Source organism: Papio anubis, chromosome 13 (assembly GCF_008728515.1).
Source record: "Papio anubis isolate 15944 chromosome 13, Panubis1.0, whole genome shotgun sequence".
NCBI classification, from domain to species: domain Eukaryota; kingdom Metazoa; phylum Chordata; class Mammalia; order Primates; family Cercopithecidae; genus Papio; species Papio anubis.
Genome location: NC_044988.1, coordinates 32,610,129 through 32,631,930, shown reverse-complemented (window position 1 = coordinate 32,631,930; position 21,802 = coordinate 32,610,129). Strand labels below are relative to the sequence as shown.

General features: G+C 38.9%; 1 long non-coding RNA gene across 1 annotated transcript; it reads left to right on the top strand.

Moving 5' to 3' along the window:
• Positions 1 to 1,312: 1,312 nt before the first annotated feature.
• LOC116270012 lies at positions 1,313 to 21,091 on the top strand. The gene is made up of 3 exons (XR_004177860.1): positions 1,313 to 1,353; positions 4,739 to 4,971; positions 19,964 to 21,091. It is a non-coding gene; the product is annotated as an uncharacterized LOC116270012 (long non-coding RNA).
• Positions 21,092 to 21,802: the final 711 nt, after the last annotated feature.

Sequence of the window (21,802 nt, the reverse complement as noted above, 5' to 3'; positions counted from 1 at the left end):
CGTTTTTACTTTTGAAAAATTCAGAGCTGTTATTTCTTCCAATTTTACATCTGTCCCATTCCCTTCACACTTTCTGGGCTAGAACTTGTCACTGACCACTTACGCCTCTTATCCACTCTTTTCCAATTCCTCCCTTTTATTTATGTGTGCTGCATTCTGGAGGATGTTTTCTTCTTGTCTTCCATTTAAAATTATTTTTATTTAGCTACATTTCATTTGCTCTTAAGCCCATCTTCATTTTGCGTATTGTATTTTGGATTTTTTTCTTAATATGTCACATTAAATTTTACAGTTTCCATTTCACCGATGTTTTAAAGCCTGGAATTTATTTCATAAATGTAAAAAGCATAGTTCTTTGTGAACCGTATCTGATCATTTCAATAATTCATGTATTGGAGGCTTTTTTGTTGCTTCTCTGTCTTCTGTTACTCATTCAGTGATCTTGTTGCCTTGTAAATCCTTATTTTTCATTTTATGATGGAAATTATATTTTATAAATCATATGGAGGAAGTGTTGAGGCTTGTTATGATGATGTCTTTCTCTTGAGAGGATATTCATTTGCTCCTGCAAATAGCAGTGTGTGTTATCATTCCAGAAATATCTTAATATAATGTCAGAGTTGAAGTTTACTTGTACCATTAAATGATGCAAAACTGACTGCAATTCTATGCAAGGGCTGGTTTCCTAGCAGCTACTCCTCATATTGAGAGTGTGGCCTTTCAGATTCTCAGCTCAAAGGGGGCTTGAGTTATTAAATCCGTATTCCTGAATCCCTATTCCTGGCAGGTTTTAGTTTCTGATTTCTGTTTGTCCGGCTCTGAGAAATCATCAGAAATATGGTTTTGCTTTGCAGCTGCTTCCCCAGACTTGGCAGAAGCCCTCAGGGGGAAAAAAGTGATTTTAACGGCTGGGTTTATTTCTCTAGTTTCTTGTCTTTTCCTAGATCTTGACTTTAAACTTCCTCACTATCTTGGAAGTCTTTGATGCTTTAAAGTAAGTGCTGTTTGTACTTCATCCAACCTTTTTGGTTGTCCTCAGCAAGGGGATTGATCCAAAATACCATGTTAGCCTTATAGGAGGTAGAAAGCAATAAGATATTATGTCAAGATACATAATTTAGATAGGCTATTTAGAGTCTCTAAGATATAATTTAAAATAATATATGTATTATTATATAAATAGGTAATCATCAAAATAGCTAAAAAGAAAGAGATGGCCAGATGCAGTGGCTCACGCCTATAATCCCAGCACTTTGGGGGGCTGAGGTGGCTGATCACGAGATCGGGAGATCAAGACTATCCTGGCCAACACGGTGAAACCCCATCTCTACTAAAAATACAAAAATTATCCAGGTATGGTGGTACACTTGTAATCCCAGCTATTCGGGAAGCTGAGGCAGGAGAATCACTTGAACCCAGGAGCGGAGACTGCAGTGAGCCGAGATCGCGCCGCTGCACTCCAGCCTGGCGACAGAGCGAGACTCTGTCTCAAAAAAAAAAAAGAAAAAAAAGAAAGAAGGAGATTTGGATTCTACTAGTGGTTTCCTATAGGGATCAGTATAGAGTGTGAGAAAGGTTATAGCAGATGACTGTCATTTCCATGATACACCCCATGTCCTAGTTGAACGTTCAATCATGCCGTATGTGTGGTGGAGGTCACTGAATATCCCCAGTACCTATTCTCCCCTTTTCCTTTTAGTCATAGAGCGCAATGCAGCTACAGACTCTGTTTTCTAGGCTTTTGGAAAGGTGTGGCCAGCTAGGTAGCGGCTCAGTTTGGCCAAAGGGTGTGATTATTAATGAAACTTCCTTCAGGTCCCTTCTTTAAGAATAAAACCATTTAACCTGGACTTTCCCTTTTCCCACCTTCTGGAATTGAGACATCAAGAAGAAACAGCTTCAGTTATGCAGATAAACACCCTAGGAGATGACAGAATAACAAGACAGAAAGAATTCTGGGTCATGAATGACTTGTGGTTTGTATGCTCTGGACTACACACATTCCTCTAGCTGTTACATGAGAGAAAAATATGCTTCTGTTATATTTAAGCCACTGTATTTAGATCTCTTTGTTACAGCAGCTTTGCTAGCTAAAATAACATAGACGTAGTTGGGTAAAAATTTAAAAGTAAAGTATTTTATAAAAAGAATCATAGTGCCAGAAAATGTGAGTTTGATCTCTATGAGATGATGATATTAGGGAAAGAGGGAAAGAAGGGAGTATATGACAGTATTTTTCATGGAGATCTGGGTCAGTGTACAGCTATATGTGTTAACCAAAATAAAGAAAAGTGACAGCCCTGGGAACCATACAAAGAAAACAGGGTAAAGAGAGTGAAGAGTCACCAAGCCACATTGGGAGTAGAAGCAAAGTGTGGAACTATGATGTGAAACTCCTGGTTAGTGCCAAAACTTCTCTTAGTTAATTGACATCAGTCTTGTATGAGCAATGAGACTCTGCATACCTGTGATGTTCTTAATTGATAAGTCATTTATACAGATCATAATCTGTAGACAAATAATTTAGAGGGCACAGTCTAATAATAATAACAGTTGGTATTGTTGAGCAATTACTATGTGCCAAATACTGTGCTATGTATTTTATTATCCCAGTAATACTCACAACATTTCAATATAGGGATAATATACAATTATTATCTCTATTGACAGAAAGTTCTATGATTTGTCAAAGTCAAGCATCTGATGTGTGACACAGCTGGCATTCAAATGCAGGGTGTTTGATGCCAAAATCTTTAGAGTCAACAATAATGTAATATGGTAACAATCAGATAGTTTTGGGGACTCTAAAGAGCTAAGAATGTCAGACGTGGAAGAAGATACTGTGAGGAAAAGAATTAAAAGGAAGACAAGGGTCAGAGTGCCAGGGTGTAGTCTTGAGAACAGAACCCCTAGGACTGGTGGAAGCAGGCACACCTTTGGCAGAGGACAAGAGTGTTTCCACCCTGTGTGTTTTCTGAACCCATTTGAGCAGAGATCTACCAAACATCATCAGGGATGGAAGACCGGTGTTCAGACTCTCACTATCAGGGCAGCTAGAATTTCTGCTGGAAATGGGGGTGCTGAAAGTCACAAAGCCAGCTGACAGCAGCAGCCGCAAGTGATAACAGCAGTTGCAGAATGTGCATGATGTGATAGTTAAGACCTCAGGGAGAATGAGGAATCCTGCAAAAGCCAGAGAAAGAAATGGGCTAGAGGCTGGGTGGAGAGGCCTTTAGAGAACAGTCAGACAAGAGAGTCTGAGGAGGACAGAGCAGGTTGGCAGCATTCTCTACCTTCAGAGAAATAGAAATAATGATAGCAATGAAAACAGCGGCAGGCAGAGGACTGGAGAGGCAACCCGGAGAGAGGAAAGTAGGCTTGGCAGGAACTTGGCATTTTACCTACCTGGGGAAAAAGTTTTGTGTCATTTTTTTTCTTTTTCTTGTGAGGCATAAGGAAATAATCAGCCTCTCTGGAGATCTTTTACTTGAGTGTCTATCTCTTGGACTGTCATTTTACTTGGTATGCAGTGTATGGAACAAAGGCAGAATAGAAGTCCTTCATAGGCTGATGCCTCATTATAAATGAGTTAGCCAAGGCATTTAATTTTCCACTTTATGCAATTAACCACTGCATCTTATACAGGGGTTAGATTTAACATTAAGCTATTTGTACAGGGTTTGAAAGAATGAAGTCCATGGCTGAGCTCCAACTGTGACTTGCTCTGTGATTTAAAGTAGCTTCCTTATCTCTGAGACAAAGGGGTTGGGCTAGAAGATCACTTCTAAAATCCTCTTGGTTTTCTGATTTTATTTGTTTTGCCTTACTAAGGGAGATCTGCAAAAGACTGCCTAGAGCACTTGCCTAAGACTGTAGGTCAGATTGTTCACCACTGCCCCTCTATAGAGACACATGTGTGCATGCATGTGCGTATGTGCCCACACACGCACACACCAGGCACATATACCCCCACCCATAAGCTGTAAAGTATGCCACATCAAAATTAGCAAAATGACCTATTTTGCTAAAATGCTAAGTATTTGTCAGTGTTTCTCAACCTTTTGTATATCACAGTAGACACAGACATTGATAATATTTGTATAGTCATGGCAAAGGCTAAGGGGCACATAATCCCAGTGTACCTGTAAAACTCATTCCCATCCTATCATTGGGAAGCAATCTCACCCATTAGGCAGGTTAATATTTCTGACTACATTAGAATCACCTGGAGAGTTTTTTTTAAAAGAAATAATACTTAGGCTTTGCCCCAGAGCAAGTGAATCCAAACAGCTTTGCTGGTGGCGGTGGGGGTAGGGGAAACGTGCTCTGGCATTAGAACTTTTAAGTTCTTAGAATATTCTAATCATAATAGCTTGAGAATCGCTGCATAAGCACCAAAAAAGCAGGGACTATATCTTATGACCCACATATGGTGCTTAATGTTTAACAAGCACTCAATAAGTAGGTGCTGAATTGATTAATTACTATATGTCCTGGACAGTATAGCCAGGGATGGTCCTAGACCAAGTTGAAAAGCTAATAACATTTTACTAGTTCCATATTCTCAAGAGGGTCATCTCTAGTCATTGTTAAGAATTCCCTCAACTTTCTCTCCTTCTCTTATCCCAGATTTGTGCTATTTCCCAACTGTCCGGTAATTATCACTAAATCCATCGCAAGATGTTAACCACCAAGAATTTTCTTCACTTTTAAGGTCTCATTAAATTTCCCCAAATAGGAATAGAGTTTCAAGAAGGCTGTTTAGAGACACTGGACACAGGCCCTTCCAGAAACAAGAACCAAAATTGTGACTAGATAATCACACTTCAAATATAACATCTAAAAGAGAACACTGGCATTTGACAGAGAAGTCACAGGAAACGCCTAAGACACTGAAGGATTAGGAAGCAAGCAGTCAGGCCTGCTGAGATCACCTGGGAGATGGAAGGAGCTCCCTATTGTGGCGAAAGGGTAAGTAAGAGATCCTCAGCAGTCCATATCTCCACCATAGATTGCTGCACTTCTAAACCATGGGAGAGCTCCTCCACCCATATGAACTTGGAGACAAGTGTGGGCAGTAGATTTGCACCCTTGCAAGGGCACAGCACCAGACTCATGCTGGGTCACTCACAACCCCGCGACCTAAGTAGCTACACCATGGCACCATTGTGAAAACACTCTGTCACTGGACTGCATCCTGCCTTGAGGACCACAGCCCCCATATTTCCACATTTTGGGACCCCCAGTTGACATCCCCCAGTATCCACCCAGAGGACTGCTGTGGCACAGTGCTTGCTGACCCAAAGGTATTGCAGGGTTTCCAGTACTCTATCCCACATGGAATACTACTCCCCAGGAAAAGGACAATATAGCAAACCAAGGAGATGAACCTGGAACAAAGGAAACCAGAGTATGCACTTTCCAGACCCTGAGAGCTTCCTGCATGGGGCTGTGAGGACAAAATTTGGAGAGTGTAATCCCTTCTCTGACTCTGCATGCTGCCCCAGCAGTTGCTGCCACCAAACCCAGGTAGGCAAGCCTGAGAGCAGACTGTCTGGGACTGGGGGCCGCAATTCTCCCACAACTGGCAGAGTGGCCTCTGTACTCAGGCTTGTACACAGAGAGTGAGACCCTTTCTCTGCACATCACTGCAGCCACAGGTGCTGTTGCTGCCACTGGGAACTGAGACAGGCAAGTCAGTGGGTTGCTTGTCTGAGGCTGTGAGTGGCTACTGCACCCCTCACTAGTGGTATGGCCTCAACTCTCAGGCTCACATATGGAAGGAGGAATCCCTTCCCCTCTCTGGATGGCTCTATCTTCACTGCTGCTGCCAAGAGCAGGCAAACCTGAGAGCTGCATGTCTGGGGCTGTGAGTGGCAACCCCAACCCTGCTGGCAGCAAGGTCTCTGGGCTCAGGCCCACACAGAGAGGCTGTGGTCCCTCCCCAACTCCACTCAACACTGCAGTTACTGCTATAGCCAGGAGCCAAAGCAAATGCTACCCAGAACCTGAGAGCTCCCTATTTAGGGGTGTGGATGCTAATTCTGCCCACACTAGGAGCAAGGCCTCTGGGCTCTAGTGCATGTTCTAAATACAGGCTGCCCCTACACACCAATGCAGCCACTGCTGCTGCCAGAGATGAAGTGTACACTCCCAAGAGCCTTAGAGCTGCCTGCAGGAGATTGCTAATAGCGACCTCACCCATACCAACAGCAGGACCACTGTGCTCTAGCATGAGCCCTGAGGTCAGGTTACCCAGACCCACCACAGCAGATCTCCCCACCCTGCCTACTATATCCTATACCCCTACACACCATCTGAGGCCTGAGGTCAGACCCATCTAGCCTGGCACTTCCTCCTACCCTAGTCCCCAGAGCCCAAGCATGGTGCCTTAGGACCTGGGGATCACTATACCCATTCTACCACCTCTGGCATCTGTGTAGTCCCTTCAGGTTGTGGGCCCAACCTGAAGATGGGCCCACCCAGCCTGCCACCAACACCACTGCCAGCACCCACCCACATGCACTACCTAGAAGCCTGGGGCCTGTCCTGCCCAGCCCATCAAGCCATCACCAATACAAATATACACCTCTCAGGACTCAGAGGGTCATCTGCCACTACTACTGCCATCACAAACACCATACTTTCTTCCCAGGGACTGAAGAACCTGCCCAACCTACTGCTGCCACTACTAGCATCTGAACAAGCCACCCTGGAAGCCCAAGAATCAGTCTGCCTGGACCTGCTGACACTGGTGACAGTGTATACCATCCTGGGGTCCAAGAACAAGGATGCTTGGCCCTCCACTGCCACCACTGGAGGCTGAAGACTGGCCCATCTGGCATCTCTGTTTCTAGCAAAAGTTCACCAGAGCGTCCACCAATAATCATACCCTAAGCCATGAAGGAAATCATGAATACCACTGATGTTGTTTACAGTCAAATAAATTGTACAGAGAGACTACACTATAGTGTGTACCTAAAATAAAAGCGAAAGGGCCATACCTGACCAACACCATTAAAACATCTTCAGAAAAATTTCTCCCCTATGAAAGCAAATATAAAAAATTGGAAGAAGTGACAATAATGGCAAATATGAAGGTATCAATGTAAGGACATAGGAAACTTGTAAAAGCAAGTAAATATGACACCTCTAAAGGAATCCAGTAATTCTCCAGTAACAGATATCAATCAAAAAAAAATTCACAAAATCCCAGAAAAGGAATTCAAAATTTTGACAGTAAGGAAGCTCAGTGAGATATAAGAGAATTCCAAAGAACAATACAAAGAAATCAGAAAAACAATTCAGGATATGAATATGAAATTTATGAAATAAATAGATATCATTAAAAAGAACTAAATAGAAATTCTAAAACTGAAGAACTCATTAAATGAAATACAAAATATATTTGAAAACTTACACAATACACTAGATCAAGCAAAAGAAAGAATCTCAGAACTTGAAGACAGGTCTTTTGAAATAACTCAGTCAGACAAAAATAAAGAAAAGGTAATAAATAAAGCTTTCATGATATATGGAAATATGGAACACTGTAAAGCTACCAAATATATGAATTACCAATATTCCAGAAGGCGAAAAGAGAACAAAAGGGTTCAAAATCCTATTTAACAAAATAACAGATGAAAACTTCCCAAGTCTAGCAACAGAAATTGATTTTTAGATACAAGACACCAAGCAATCCCCAAACAAATACAATATAAAAGGTCTTCTCCAGAGCACATTATAGTCAAATTGTCTAAAGTCAAAGCAATTAGCTGGGCATGGTGGTACATACCTGCAATCCTAGCTGGTCGGGAGGCTGAGGCAGGCGAATTGCTTGAACCTGGGAGGCGGAAGTTGTGGTGAGCTGATATTGCGCCATTGCACTCCAGCCTGGGCAACAAGAGTGAGACTTTGTCAAAAACAAACAAACAAAAAAAGGAGAGCATTCTACAAACAGCAAATGAAAACATCTACAAAGATTACAAAGATCACCTATAAACGAACTCCCATCAGACTAACAGTAGACTTTTCTGTAATAACTTTACAGGCCAAAAGAATGGGATGATAGATTCAAAGTGCTGAAAGAAGAAAACTGCCACCCAAGGATACTATGGACAGAAAAATTATGCATAAATTAATGAGAAATAAAGTCTTTCCCAGACAAGTAAATGCTGAGGGAATTCATTACCACTAAACTAGCCCTATGAGAAATGCTGAAAAGAGTCCTAAATCTAGAATTGAAAAGATGAAAGTTACCATCACAAAAACACACAAAAGTCTAAAATGCACTGGTAAAGCAAACGTATATATGAGGAAGAGAAAAGACTCAAATGATACCACTACAGAAATCACCAAACCACAAGGACAAACAATAAGAGAAAAAGAAAAGAACAAACAACATACTAACAACCAGAAAACAATTGACAATATGACAGGAACAAAACTTTACACATTGACAATAATTTTGAATGTACATGGATTAAATTTGCCACTTAAAAGATGTAGGCTAATTGGATGGATAAAAAAACATGATTTAACTATGTGCTGCCTTCAAGAAATACACTTTACCTGTAAAGACACGTATACACTGAAAATAAAGGGATGGAAAAAGCTATTCCACATAGAAACCAAAAGCAAGCAGGGGTAGCTATACTTATATCAGATAAAGATATTTTAAGTCAAAAACAGTAAAAAAAGAAAAAAAAAAAGACAAAGAATATCATTATATAATGCTAAAGGGATCAATCCAGCAAGAGGGTATAATGTTCTAAATATGTATGCTCCCAATACACTGGAGTGCCCAGATTTATATATCAAATATCATTAGATCTAAAGAGAGAGACAGACTCCAGCACAATGATAGTGGGGGATCTTAACACCCCACTCTCAGCATTAGACAGATTATCTAGAGAGAAAATCCATAAGGACATTTGGGATTGAAATTGAACCTTAGACCACATGGACTTACAGACATTTTATTCAACAGCAGCAGAATACAATTCTTCTCATCAGTGCATAAAACATTCTTCAAAATAAACCCAATGTTGGTGACAAAACAAGTTTCAACAAATTTTACTAAATTTAGATCATGTCAAGTATCTTCTTAGACCCTAGTGGAATAAAATTAGATATCAATACCAAGAGAAACTTTGGAAACTATACAAATACATAAAAATTAAAGAACATGCTTCTAAATGGCTATTGGTTCAATAAAGAAATTAAAGTAATTTAAAAATCTCTTGAAACAAATGACAATAGAAACATAACACGCCATACTAAAACCTGCGTGATACAGTAAAAGCAGCACTAAGACAAAATTTTACAGCAACAAATACCTACATCCAAAAAAAAAAAAAAAAAGGTAAATATTTCAAATTATCTAACAATGCACCTCAAGGAATGAGAAAAACCAGAAGAAACCTAACTCAAAATTAGCAAAAGAATAAAAATAGTAAAGATCAGAGCAGAACTAAACCAAATAGAGGCTAAAAAGAATGATGAAGTAAGTGAAAAATTGGTTCTTTGAAAAGGTAAGCAAAATTGATAAACCACTAGGTAGACTAACCAAGACCCAAATAAACAAAATCAGAAATGAGAAAAGAGACATTAAAGTTGATATCACAGAAATGAAAAAGATCATCAGAGACTATTGTGAATACTAACAAACTGGAAAACCTAGAGAAAATAGATAAATTCCTAGAAACTAGGAAATCTGAACAGACTAATGAGTGGTGAGATTGCAGCATTAATAGTCTCCCAAAAAAGAAAAGCCCAAGACTGGATGGATTCACTGCATAATTCCACCAAATATATAAAGAAGAATTAATACCAATCCTCCTGAAACTATTCTAAAACATTGAAGAGGGGAGAATTCGCCCTAAGTCATTTGACAATGCCAGCATCATCCTGATATCAAAACTAGACAAGAACACGATAGAGAAAACTATAGGCCAATATCCCTGATGAATATAGATGCAAAAGTCCTCAAGAAAATACTAGCAAACTGAACCCAACAGCACATCAAAAAGATTATATACCATAATCAAGTGCATATCAAGGATGCAAGGATGGTTCAACATATACAAATCAATAAACATGATATATCACAGCAACAGAATGAAGGACAAAAACCATACGATCATCTCAATACACACAGAAAAAGGATCTGATAAAATTCAATACCCCTTCATTATAAAAACTGTCAACAAACTAGGCATAGAATGAACATAACTCAAAATAATAAAGGCCATATATGACAAACATGAAGCTAACAACATACTGAATGAGGAAAAGTTGAAAGCCTCTGCTCTAAGAATTAGAACAAGTCAAAGATGCAGACTTTCACCACTTGTGTTTAACATAGTACTGGAAGTTCTAGCCAGAGTAATCAGTCAATAAAAAGAAACAAAAGGCATCCAAATTGGAAAAGAAAAAGGCAAATTGTTCTTCTTTGCAGATGACATGAGCTTATATTTAGAAAAAACAAAAGTTTCCAGCAAAAGCCTCTTAGAACTGAGAAATTTGGTAAAGTTGTAGGATACAAAATCAACACATAACAATCAGTAGTGTATCTATGCACCAATAATGAAAGAGCCAAAAAAGAAATTTAAAAGGCAATCATATTTACAATAACTACAAAAATAAAATAAAATGAAATACCTAGGAATAAATTTAACCAAGGACATAAAATATATCTACAAGGAAAACTACAAAACACTGATTAAAAAAACCAAAGAGACAAGCAATGGAAAGACATTCCATGTTTATGAATCAGAAGAATAATTATCATTAATATGATAAACACTGCCAAAAAACAATCTACAGATTCTATGCAATCCCTATCAAAGTACCAACTAAATTTTTCACAGAAATAGAAAAAAAAATTCTAAAATTTACACGGAACCAAAAAAAGAGCAAATACAAAAGCAATCCTGAGTTAAAAAAAGAAAGAAAGAAAGAAAGAACCTGGAAGTATCATGTTACCTGAAAACATATCACAAGGCTACAGTAACCAAAACAGCATAGTATTGGTGTAAAAATAGACACATAAACCAATGAGACAGAATAGAGAACTCAAATAAATCCACATATTTATAGCCAACTGATCTTTGACAAAGCCATTAAGAATATACATTAAGGAAAAGACATTCTCTTCAATAAATGGTGCTGGGAAAACCGGATAATCTTATGCAGAAAGATGAAACTGGACATCTATCTCTCACCATATACAAAAGTCAACTCAAGATTGATTAAAGATTGAACTGTAAGACCTGAACCTGTAAAACTACTAGAAGAAAACATAGGGCTGTTCAGTACATGAGTCTAGGCAATGATTTTATGGCTAGAACTCAAAAGCATAGGCAGCAAAAACAAAAATAGACAAATGGGAATATATTACACTAAAAAGCTTCTGCACAGCAAAAGAAACAGTCAATAGAGTGAGGAGAGAATATCTTGAAAGGGAGAAAATGTTTGTAAACTCCTTTATGTAACTAATATTCAGAACATACAAGAAACTCAACAGTAAAAAAAAAAATAAACAAAACAAAACAAAACAAAAAACATGACAATAAATAATCCAACTAAAAATGGGAAAAGGACAAAAATAGACATTTCTCAAAATAAGACACATATGTGGCCACCAGGTATATGACAAAATGTTCAACATCACTAATTATCAGGGAAATGCAAATCAAAACCACAATGAGACATCATTACACTGCAGTTAGAATGGCTATTATTAAAAAGACAAAAAACAAGAGACACTGATGAGGATGTGGAATAAAAGGAATTCTTCTACACTGTTGGCTGGAATGTAAATTAGTACAACTTCTATGGAAAGAAGTAAGGAGATTAAAAAAAAACAACAACTGGAAATAGAACTACCATATGACCCACCAATCCCATTACTATTTATCCACAGGGAAAGAAGTCAGCATATCAAAGGGATACCTATACTCGTACATTTATCACAGCACTATTCACACAGTAAAGATATGGAATCAATCTACAAGTCCAACAATGGACAAGTGAATTTTAAAAATGTGTGTATACATAATGGAATACTATTTGGCCATTAAAAAGAATAAAATCATGTCATTTGCACCAGCACGAATAGAACTGGAGGTCATTATTTTGAGTGAAATAGCTAAGGCACAGGAAGACAAATACCCCACATTCTCACTCATTTATGAAAGTTAAAAAATTTTTATTTCATGGACACAGAGAATAGAATGATAGATACCAGAGACTGGGAAGAGTGGGTGGATGAGAGGGAGAATAAAGAGAGGTTGATTAATGGGTACAAACATATAGTTACACAGAAGAAAAAAAAAGTTCTAATGTCTGATAGCCAACAAGGGTGACTGTACTTAGCAACACTGTTTTGTATGTTTCAGAGTAACTGAGAGGACTTGAAAGGATACCAACACATAGAAATGATAAATACTCAAGGTGGTGGATACTCTAAACACCCTGACTTGATCATTACACATTCTATACATGTAAGAAATACTCACATGTGCCCCATAAATATGTAAAATATTATGTATAAATAAAAGAATAAAATTCCCCAATACATAAAAGCAATATGGTACAGTAGAAACATCAAGTGCTCTGGAATCTGAGAGAGCTGGTTTTAAATCCAAGCTCGTTCATTTATTAATTGTGTGCGAGCCCCTACCCTTAAAATTTCTCATCTATCAGATTATGATAACACCTATTTATTGGCACTATAGAGATGATTAAAAGTTATTAAGAAATATATATATTCCATCTTAGGCACAGATAAAGGAGAAAACTTTGGAGAATCAAAGGCATTACTTAAATTCTGTCACCAGTACACAACTTTCACATACTTTCTTTCTTCATTTTCTTTTCCTACAATCTTATATTTCTTTTTCTATTTTTCTCCCCAAAAATGACTCAATGTTTAGAAATTCTACCTTATGAAATTCACTTTGCAGATAGGGTTTAGAGACGAAAAGATCTGTCACTGGGTTAGGGGGCTTTCTTCTCCACTTCCGTGTAAAGCTGGGTCTTGGCCCTACAGTCAGAAAGGTAGTGTATTAGTCCATTTTCACACTGCTATAAAGAACTGCCTGAGATGGGGTAATTTAGAAAGGACAGAGGTTTAATTGACTTACAATTCTGCATAGTTGGGAGGTTTCAGGAAACTTACAATCATTGTGAAAGGCGAAGCCTTTATCACAAGGTGGCAGAAGACAGAGTGAGCCGGGGAAACTGCCACTTTAAAACCATCAGGTCTTTTTTTGTTGTGTCTCTGCCAGGCTTTGGTATCAGGATGATGTTGGCCTCATAAAATGAGTTAGGGAGGATTCACTCTTTTTCTATTGATTGGAATAGTTTCAGAAGGAATAGTACCAGCTCCTCCTTGTACCTCTGGTAGAACTCGGCTGTGAATCTGTCTGGTACTGGACATTTTTTGGTTGGTAGGCTATTAATTATTGCCTCAATGTCAGAGCTTGCTATTGGTCTATTCAGGGATTCAACTTCTTCCTGGTTTAGTCTTGGGAGAGTGTAAGTGTCCAGGAATTTATCCATTTCTTCTAGGTTTTCTAGTTTATTTGCGTAGAGGTGTTTATAGTATTCTTTGATGATAATTTGTATTTCTGTGGGGTCCCTGGTGATATCCCCTTTATCATTTTTTTATTGCATCTATTTCATTCTTCTCTCTTTTCTTCTTTATTAGTCTTGCTAGTGGTCTATCAATTTTGTTGATCTTTTCAAAAAATCAGCTCCTGGATTCAGTGATTTTTTGAAGGGTTTTTTATGCCTCTGTCTCCTTCAGTTCTGCTCTGATCTTAGTTATTTCTTGCCTTCTGCTAGATTTTGAATGTGTTTGCTCTTGCTTCTCTAGTTCTTTTTCATTGTGATGTTAGGGTATCAATTTTAGATCTTTCCTGCTTTCTCTTGTGGGCATTTAGTGCTACAAATTTCCCTCTACACACTGCTTTAAATGTGTCCCAGAGATTCTGGTATGTTGTATCTTTGTTCTCATTGGTTTCAAAGAACGTCTTTATTTCTGCCTTCATTTCGTTATGTACCCAGTAGTCATTCAGGAGCAGGTTGCTCAGTTTCCATGTAGTTGAGCGGTTTTGATTGAGTTTCTTAGTCCTTAGTTCTAGTTTGATTGCACTGTGGTCTGAGAGACAGTTTGTTACAATTTCTGTTCTTTTACATTTGCTGAGGAGTGCTTTACTTCCAACTATGTGGTCAGTTTTGGAATAAGTGCGATGTGGTGCTGAGAAGGATGTATATTCTGTTGATTTGGGGTGGAGAGTTCTGTAGATGTCTATTAGGTCTGCTTGGTGCAGAGTTGAGTTCAATTCCTGGATATCCTTGTTAACCTTCTGTCTCCTTGATCTGTCTAATGTTGACAGTGCGGTGCTAAAGTCTCCCATTATTATTGTATGGGAGTCTAAGTCTCTTTGTAAGTCTCTAAGGACTTGCTTTATGAATCTGGGTGCTCCTGTATTGGGTGCATATATATTTAGGGTAGTTAGCTCTTCTTGTTGAATTGATCCCTTTACCATTATGTAATGGCCTTCTCTGTCTCTTTTGATCTTTGTTGGTTTATAGTCTGTTTTATCAGAGACTAGAATTGCAACCCCTGCCTTTTTTTGTTTTCCATTGCTTGGTAGATCTTCCACTATGCCTTTGTTTTGAGCCTATGGGTCTCCCTGATAAACATTGATGCAAAAATCCTTAATAAAATCCTGGCAAACTGAATCCAGCAGGACATAAAAAAGCTTATCCACCATGATCAAGTGGGCTTCATCCCTGGGATGCAAGGCTGGTTCAACATATGCAAATCAATAAATGTAATCCAGCATATAAACAGTACCAAAGACAAAAACCACATGATTATCTCAATAGATGCAGAAAAGGCTTTTGACAAAATTCAACAGCCCTTCATGCTAAAAACGCTCAATAAATTCGGTATTGATGGAACGTACCTCAAAATAATAAGAGCTATCTAAGACAAACCCACAGCCAATATCATACTGAATGGGCAAAAACTGGAAGCATTCCCTTTGAAAACTGGCACAAGACAGGGATGCCCTCTGTCACCACTCCTATTCAACATAGTGTTGGAAGTTCTGGCCAGGGCAATCAGGCAGGAGAAAGAAATAAAGGGTATTCAATTAGGAAAAGAAGTCAAATTGTCCCTGTTTGCAGATGACATGATTGTATATTTAGAAAACCCCGGCTGGCACGGTGGCTCAAGCCTGTAATCCCAGCACTTTGGGAGACCGAGATGGGCGGATCACGAGGTCAGGAGATCAAGACCATCCTGGCTAACCCGGTGAAACCTCGTCTCTACTAAAAAATACAAAAAACTAGCCAGGCGAGGTGGTGGGCGCCTGTAGTTCCAGCTACTCGGGAGGCTGAGGCAGGAGAATGGTGTAAACCTGGGAAGCAGAGCTTGCAGTGAGCTGAGATCCAGTCACTGCACTCCAGCCTGGGCAACAGAGTGAGACTCCGTCTCAAAAAAAAAAAAAAGAAAAAAAAAAAAGAAAACCCCACCGTCTCAGCCCAAAATCTCCTTAAGCTGATAACCAACTTCAGCAAAGTCTCAGGATTCAAAATCAATGTGCAAAAATCACAAGCATTCTTATACACCAGTAACAGACAGAGAGCCATATCATGAATGAACTCCCATTCACAATTGCTTCAAAGAGAATAAAATACCTAGGAATCCAACTTACAAGGGATGTGAAGGACCTCTTCAAGGAGAACTACAAACCACTGCTCAGTGAAATAAAAGAGGACACAAACAAATGGAAGAAATACTATGCTCATGGATAGGAAGAATCAGTATCATGAAAATGGCCATACTGCCCAAGGTAATTGATAGATTCAATGCCATCCCCATTAAGCTACCAATGAGTTTCTTCACAGAATTGGAAAAAACTGCTTTAAAGTTCATATGGAACCAAAAAAGAGCCCACATTGCCAAGACAATCCTAAGCCAAAAGAACAAAGCTGGAGGCATCACGCTACCTGACTTCAAACTGTACTACCAGGCTATAGTAACCAAAACAGCATGGTACTGGTACCAAAACAGAGATATAGACCAATGGAACAGAACAGAGCCCTCAGAAATAACACCACACATCTACAGCCATCTGATCTTTGACAAACCTGACAAAAACAAGAAATGGGGAAAGGATTCCCTATTTAATAAATGGTGCTGGGAAAATTGGCTAGCCATAAGTAGAAAGCTGAAACTGGATCCTTTCCTTACTCCTTATATGAAAATTAATTCAAGATGGATTAGAGACTTAAATGTTAGACCTAAAACCATAAAAACCCTAGAAGAAAACCTAGGTAATACAATTCACGACATAGGCATGGGCAAGGACTTCATGTCTAAAACACCAAAAGCAACAGCAACCAAAGGCAAAATTGACAAATGGGATCTCATTAAACTAAAGAGCTTCTGCACAGCAAAAGAAACTACCATCAGAGTGAACGGGCAACCTACAGAATGGGAGAAAATTTTTGCAATCTACTCATCTGACAAAGGGCTAATATCCAGAACCTACAAAGAGCTCAAACAAATTTACAAGAAAAAAACAACCCCATCAAAAAGTGGGCAAAGGATATGAACAGACACTTCTCAAAAGAAGACATTTATACAGCCAACAGACACATGAAAATATGCTCATCGTCACTCACCATCAGAGAAATGCAAATCAAAACCACAATGAGATACCATCTCACACCAGTTAGAATGGCGATCATTAAAAAGTCAGGAAACAACAGGTGCTAGAGAGGATGTGGAGAAATAGGAACACTTTTACACTGTTGGTGGGAGTGTAAACTAGTTCAACCATTGTGGAAAACAGTGTGGTGATTCCTTAAGGATCTAGAACTAGAAATACCATTTGACCCAGCCATCCCATTACTGGGTATATACCCAAAGGATTATAAATCATGCTACTCTAAGGACACATGCACACATATGTTTATTGTGGCACTATTCACAATAGCAAAGACTTGGAATCAACCCAAATGTCCATCAGTGACAGACTGGATTAAGAAAATGTGGCACATATACACCATGGAATACTATGCAGCCATAAAACAGGATGAGTTCATGTCCTTTGTAGGGACATGGATGCAGCTGGAAACCATCATTCTCAGCAAACTATCACAAGAACAGAAAACCAAACGCCGCATGTTCTCACTCATAGGTGGGAATTGAACAATGAGATCACTTGGACACAGGAAGGGGAACATCACACACCAGGGCCTATTGTGGGGAGGGGGCAGGGGGGAGGGATAGCATTAGGAGATATACCTAATGTAAATGACAAGTTAATGGGTGCAACACACCAACATGGCACATGTATACATGTGTAACAAACCTGCATGTTGTGCACATGTACCCTAGAACTTAAAGTATAATAAAAATAAGTAAAAAATAAAAAAATAAAAAATAAAACCATCATGTCTCATGAGAATTCCCTCACTATCATGAGAACAGCAGGGGGGAAACTGCCCTCATGATCCAGTCACCTCCCACCTGTTCCCTCCCTTGACACGAAATGAGAATTGGGTGGGTTCACAGAGTCAAACCATTTCAGGTAGCAGGCATGAAGTATGTGTTGGGGAGAGCACAGCCCTCAGCACTCCCTCACCCTGATCATCCGTCAGTGCTATCATCAGAAGTGTGAAGCTGATATGAACATTCTCCAGTGTAGCAATCACTTCATTAATTTCTTTGCAGGACAACTGTATTTGGGGCCCTTGCCTGCACCCCTGCCCTTTAAGTAATAAGTTTCAGATTTTGGTTGTCATTATTTTAAAATTGCTTGTCACTACCAGACATGGGCACCCTAGCTTCTCACACTCCAAACCTACTCTGTCATCAACACTGAGCAGAAGTTATCAGTTTTAGATTTTATAGTAAACTAAACTTAATAAAATATTTTAATAAAAAATAATATATATACCCAAATACATCAATCTTAGTTCTTTGTGGGAATATTACTTTTTTAAGAGAGCATAAGCCAGCTATCATTTATTGAGAATTCACACCTTCTGGTATCTCTTTATTGTATAGAGAAAATTTCTGAATTTATGTCACTGTGTTCCATTCTTTGGCATATGTGAAGGTGATATTTTAGAGGAGTTATGCAACATCCAAGGCTGGACAAAGAAATTCTTACAGATATTGTTGGTTTGCCTACATTATAAGTCCAATAACTCTGCTCATAGATCCATGCCAAAATTATAGTTTTCAGAAACTTCTGCAAAAGGATTTAAACAGTTTTGTGCCTTGCCACCAAAATGTGTGTTCATTTTCCTACACCTCCACACCTGGCAGTATTTCAGCCCAACATTTGTTACAGTATTTTCAGTTCATCTTGTTTATTTTCTGCTTTATTTTTTCCCTTGATGTACATTTTATGTGCAAAACGAAAGTTATCATTCCCCATGTATACTGCTACTGTTTAGTCCTGCTCCTAAGCCATATTATTCTTAATTAAAATACACTTTAAAATAGCATGGTCAGTAGGGTTTAAAATTTTACTTCCAGCCTCAACTGTTGTAGCCCATGTCCAGAATAGTATTTGTTACATTTCAGATCCATAGCGCAAAATTGCAGAAATATTACTAAAAGTGAGTATTTGATATAAAATATTATTTCTGCAAACACACGTTTTAAAATATTGATGAGATGTCAGCATTGCAATAGGACAGGGAATGCATTGTTAAAAGGATGCAGTGTGGTAGCATACAAGAAGTTCAGAATTTGAAGTGAAATGGTCTAGATTAGTCATTCTCTCCCAGTAAGTTCCTGGACCAGAAGTATCAGCACCACTTGGAAACTTGTGAAAAATTCAGTCTTGTGCCTTACCCCAAACTAACTGAATCAGAGAGTCTAGGGGTGGGATCCAGCAATCTGTCTGTTACCAAGTCTCTGGCCGACTGCTACCCCATGGATCTGACACATGCTGTGTGAGCATCAGTGGTTATTTTCAAACCTCAGATCAGCTGCTAACTCTATTTGTGGCCCTGAAAAAGTAACCTCTCTGAGCATTAGTTTCCCACTCCACATTCTCTCTCTCCATTTTCCTTTCCTGTACTCTGACTGCTTAGAGTCAAGAAGGCAGGTCTGCTGGTGAAACTAATGTCCAGCTGGGCAACGATATGCCAGCTTCCACTTCTTGTAGATGCCCCAATATTCACATGAGATTTTCTTGACTCCCTTTGGGTTTGGAGTTTATTGCGTGGATTCTCTGAACTGGCCCTTCCCAGTAAAACTGTAGAGAAAGTGGCTAGGCCCCCAAATTGGGGGTCCCTTGGACTCAAAATGTAAAACACTGCAGAATCCTTCGTCGTCAGCCATGAACTTTCACTATAATTCCAGAACCACAGAAAACACTTCCACTCACCATTCTGTTATGTTGGCAACATGTGGATAATTATACACTGTACTCTCTCCACTTTGCAGAATTATTGTGAGGGTCAAATGAAAGAAATGATTATGGAATCACTTTTAAAACTGTAGAGCACTACACAGATGCTAGTTTTTGTTGTATTCTAATACTCTTGAGAATTGTTTTCTGTTTCTATTTCTCCATCCTTTATAATTCTAGTCTCAATAGAGAAAATGAGGCCTCTTCCCTTACCTGTAAGTATTTAATTGTCGGTTGCATCACTCTCACTTCTGTTTTACGAGGCAATGATAGTAAGGCCTCTTTAGGTTGTGAATAGCAGAAATCCATCACAGACTTGTGTAATCCAGAAATGGGGAGAGAATGAGGGTAACCCACAGAAACAAAGGAGGGGCTGTAAGAAGCAGGGCCTTGGGCTCTGGAATAAGAGAGTCAACACTGCCTTGCCTTTTTCTCTCCTACTGCAGCTCTCATCTCTGTCAGTCTTTCACTTTGCTTTGAGCACTAGCTTGTTTCTCCTACTCCAGCCAGGTTATCACCACGTGGCAGAGAACATGGCCACAAGCAGCTGCAGTTTAACAACATTTGAGGAAGGAGATGGCATCTTTTTCTCACTGTGCATATATGGATCCCAGGGAAGAACTCTGATTGGACCAGGAGTACAGGTACAGTTCTGGGTCATGTCACCACTCCTGAAGAATGAGTAGGGGGCAGCTCCTGGAGTACATAGTGTGTCACCAGAAGAAAGATCTGGGGGAAGCTTGTTAGGAATTCCGAAAAACTAGCTGGCTAACTAACTAACGAATCCCTCCACAAGAATTATCTGGGTACGGTCAGTTCTGTCATAGGGCCTGAAAGGAGATTTCTGTATCCAATTCTAGTGGTTTACATGAATACAGAAAACGACTTACAATGCTAATATATAAAACAATGGAAAGGAGTCTTTCTAAGCATAAAACCCAAGCCATAAATAAAGGTTCCCTCTTTTTTTTTTTTCAGTAGAATCCAGCCAGTCATGTAGCTTATCAGTTGTCAGTGAACAAAATCTAGATAAGAAATGAAACCCACAATACTGAGGTTGTAAGGAGCAAGGAGGTGTACCTGCCCTCATGATCCCATTGGCCCAGGAGTTAAGCAATCAAGCATGTTGATAATGTATTCCACACTTCCTCGTGGCAAATTCCATCAAGGAAAAGACAAACGACAAGTTTATGGTTTTATGTGGCTTTTATACAAAACCGCATAGCTTCTTTGTGAAATGCAGAGGACAAATACTCAAATAATGTCTATGCTCTTTACAATACTGATGTTTGACTAGGATTTGATCTTTCTTCTTTAGATCAAAAACATCTAGCATTTCTTCCAAACTACATGTAACAAAAGACTACAGCTTTTTAAAACAAAACACACATGGGCGAGTAGTGTACTGTAAATTTATGGCTGAGAGAGGCAATGTTTAAAAAGTTGAGGATTCCCTAAGAGCCATGGTGGCAACAATTTATGAATTTATATGTTGCTCCAGATTAAAGTAATTATTTAGACTGGCCCAGGGAAGACAACATAATCCCCACTCTTAAAACAAGCTATAGATTGCATTTTCTTCTTGAAAGCCCTGATTAGACTGGTACATCTTATCAATAATTTTGAAAACTATATTTCCACTGAGAAATTATATATAAAAAAAAAACCACCATTCAATTTCTTCATGTTTTGCATTCTTTCAGAGTCGGCAAACATAAAAAAGTCAGCAGGTGGAGCTCCTATTCCCTCGGCAGTCCTGATAGAAGTCCTTCTCTTGAAAGAATTTCCAATTACAGACTGTCTCTCTGGCAGCCCTGTTCTAGGCTCCCTACAGACAGTATCAGAATAATACATGAAAATGCAAGACTCGGAGACATTACAGTATGCTGTCGTAGGTCATAAAGGAGAAGAAGGAAAGAAGAGCCAGAAATCTTTTATTTAATTTAATTTTTATTTTATTTTATTTTTTGCTATTTCTCCCATTTTATATTTCTTTTCAATTAACAAAGAAGGTGCCATCCTTCAAGAGTGAGACGTGACAGGTGTACTAATTCATTTGTTCCCTGGTACACTTTGTACCAGTTCTCTCACCCTTTCACAATGTGGCACTTCATTACCACTGAACTCAGCATTGGATCAGTCAGGAGAAATGGTATCCAACAGGAGAATGAAAAAAGTATGGAACCAGAAAATGCCTTGGACTCCTCTTCAAATTTTGTTTTGTAGTTATTCTGTTGGCAAGTAAATTCACGAAAAATTTAAGTATCTTTCCCGTTAACCACTAAGTCTGATAACTTCTCTAAATTTTTCATGAGAGTGTGTGATTGCCATTTTGCAGGCAGCAA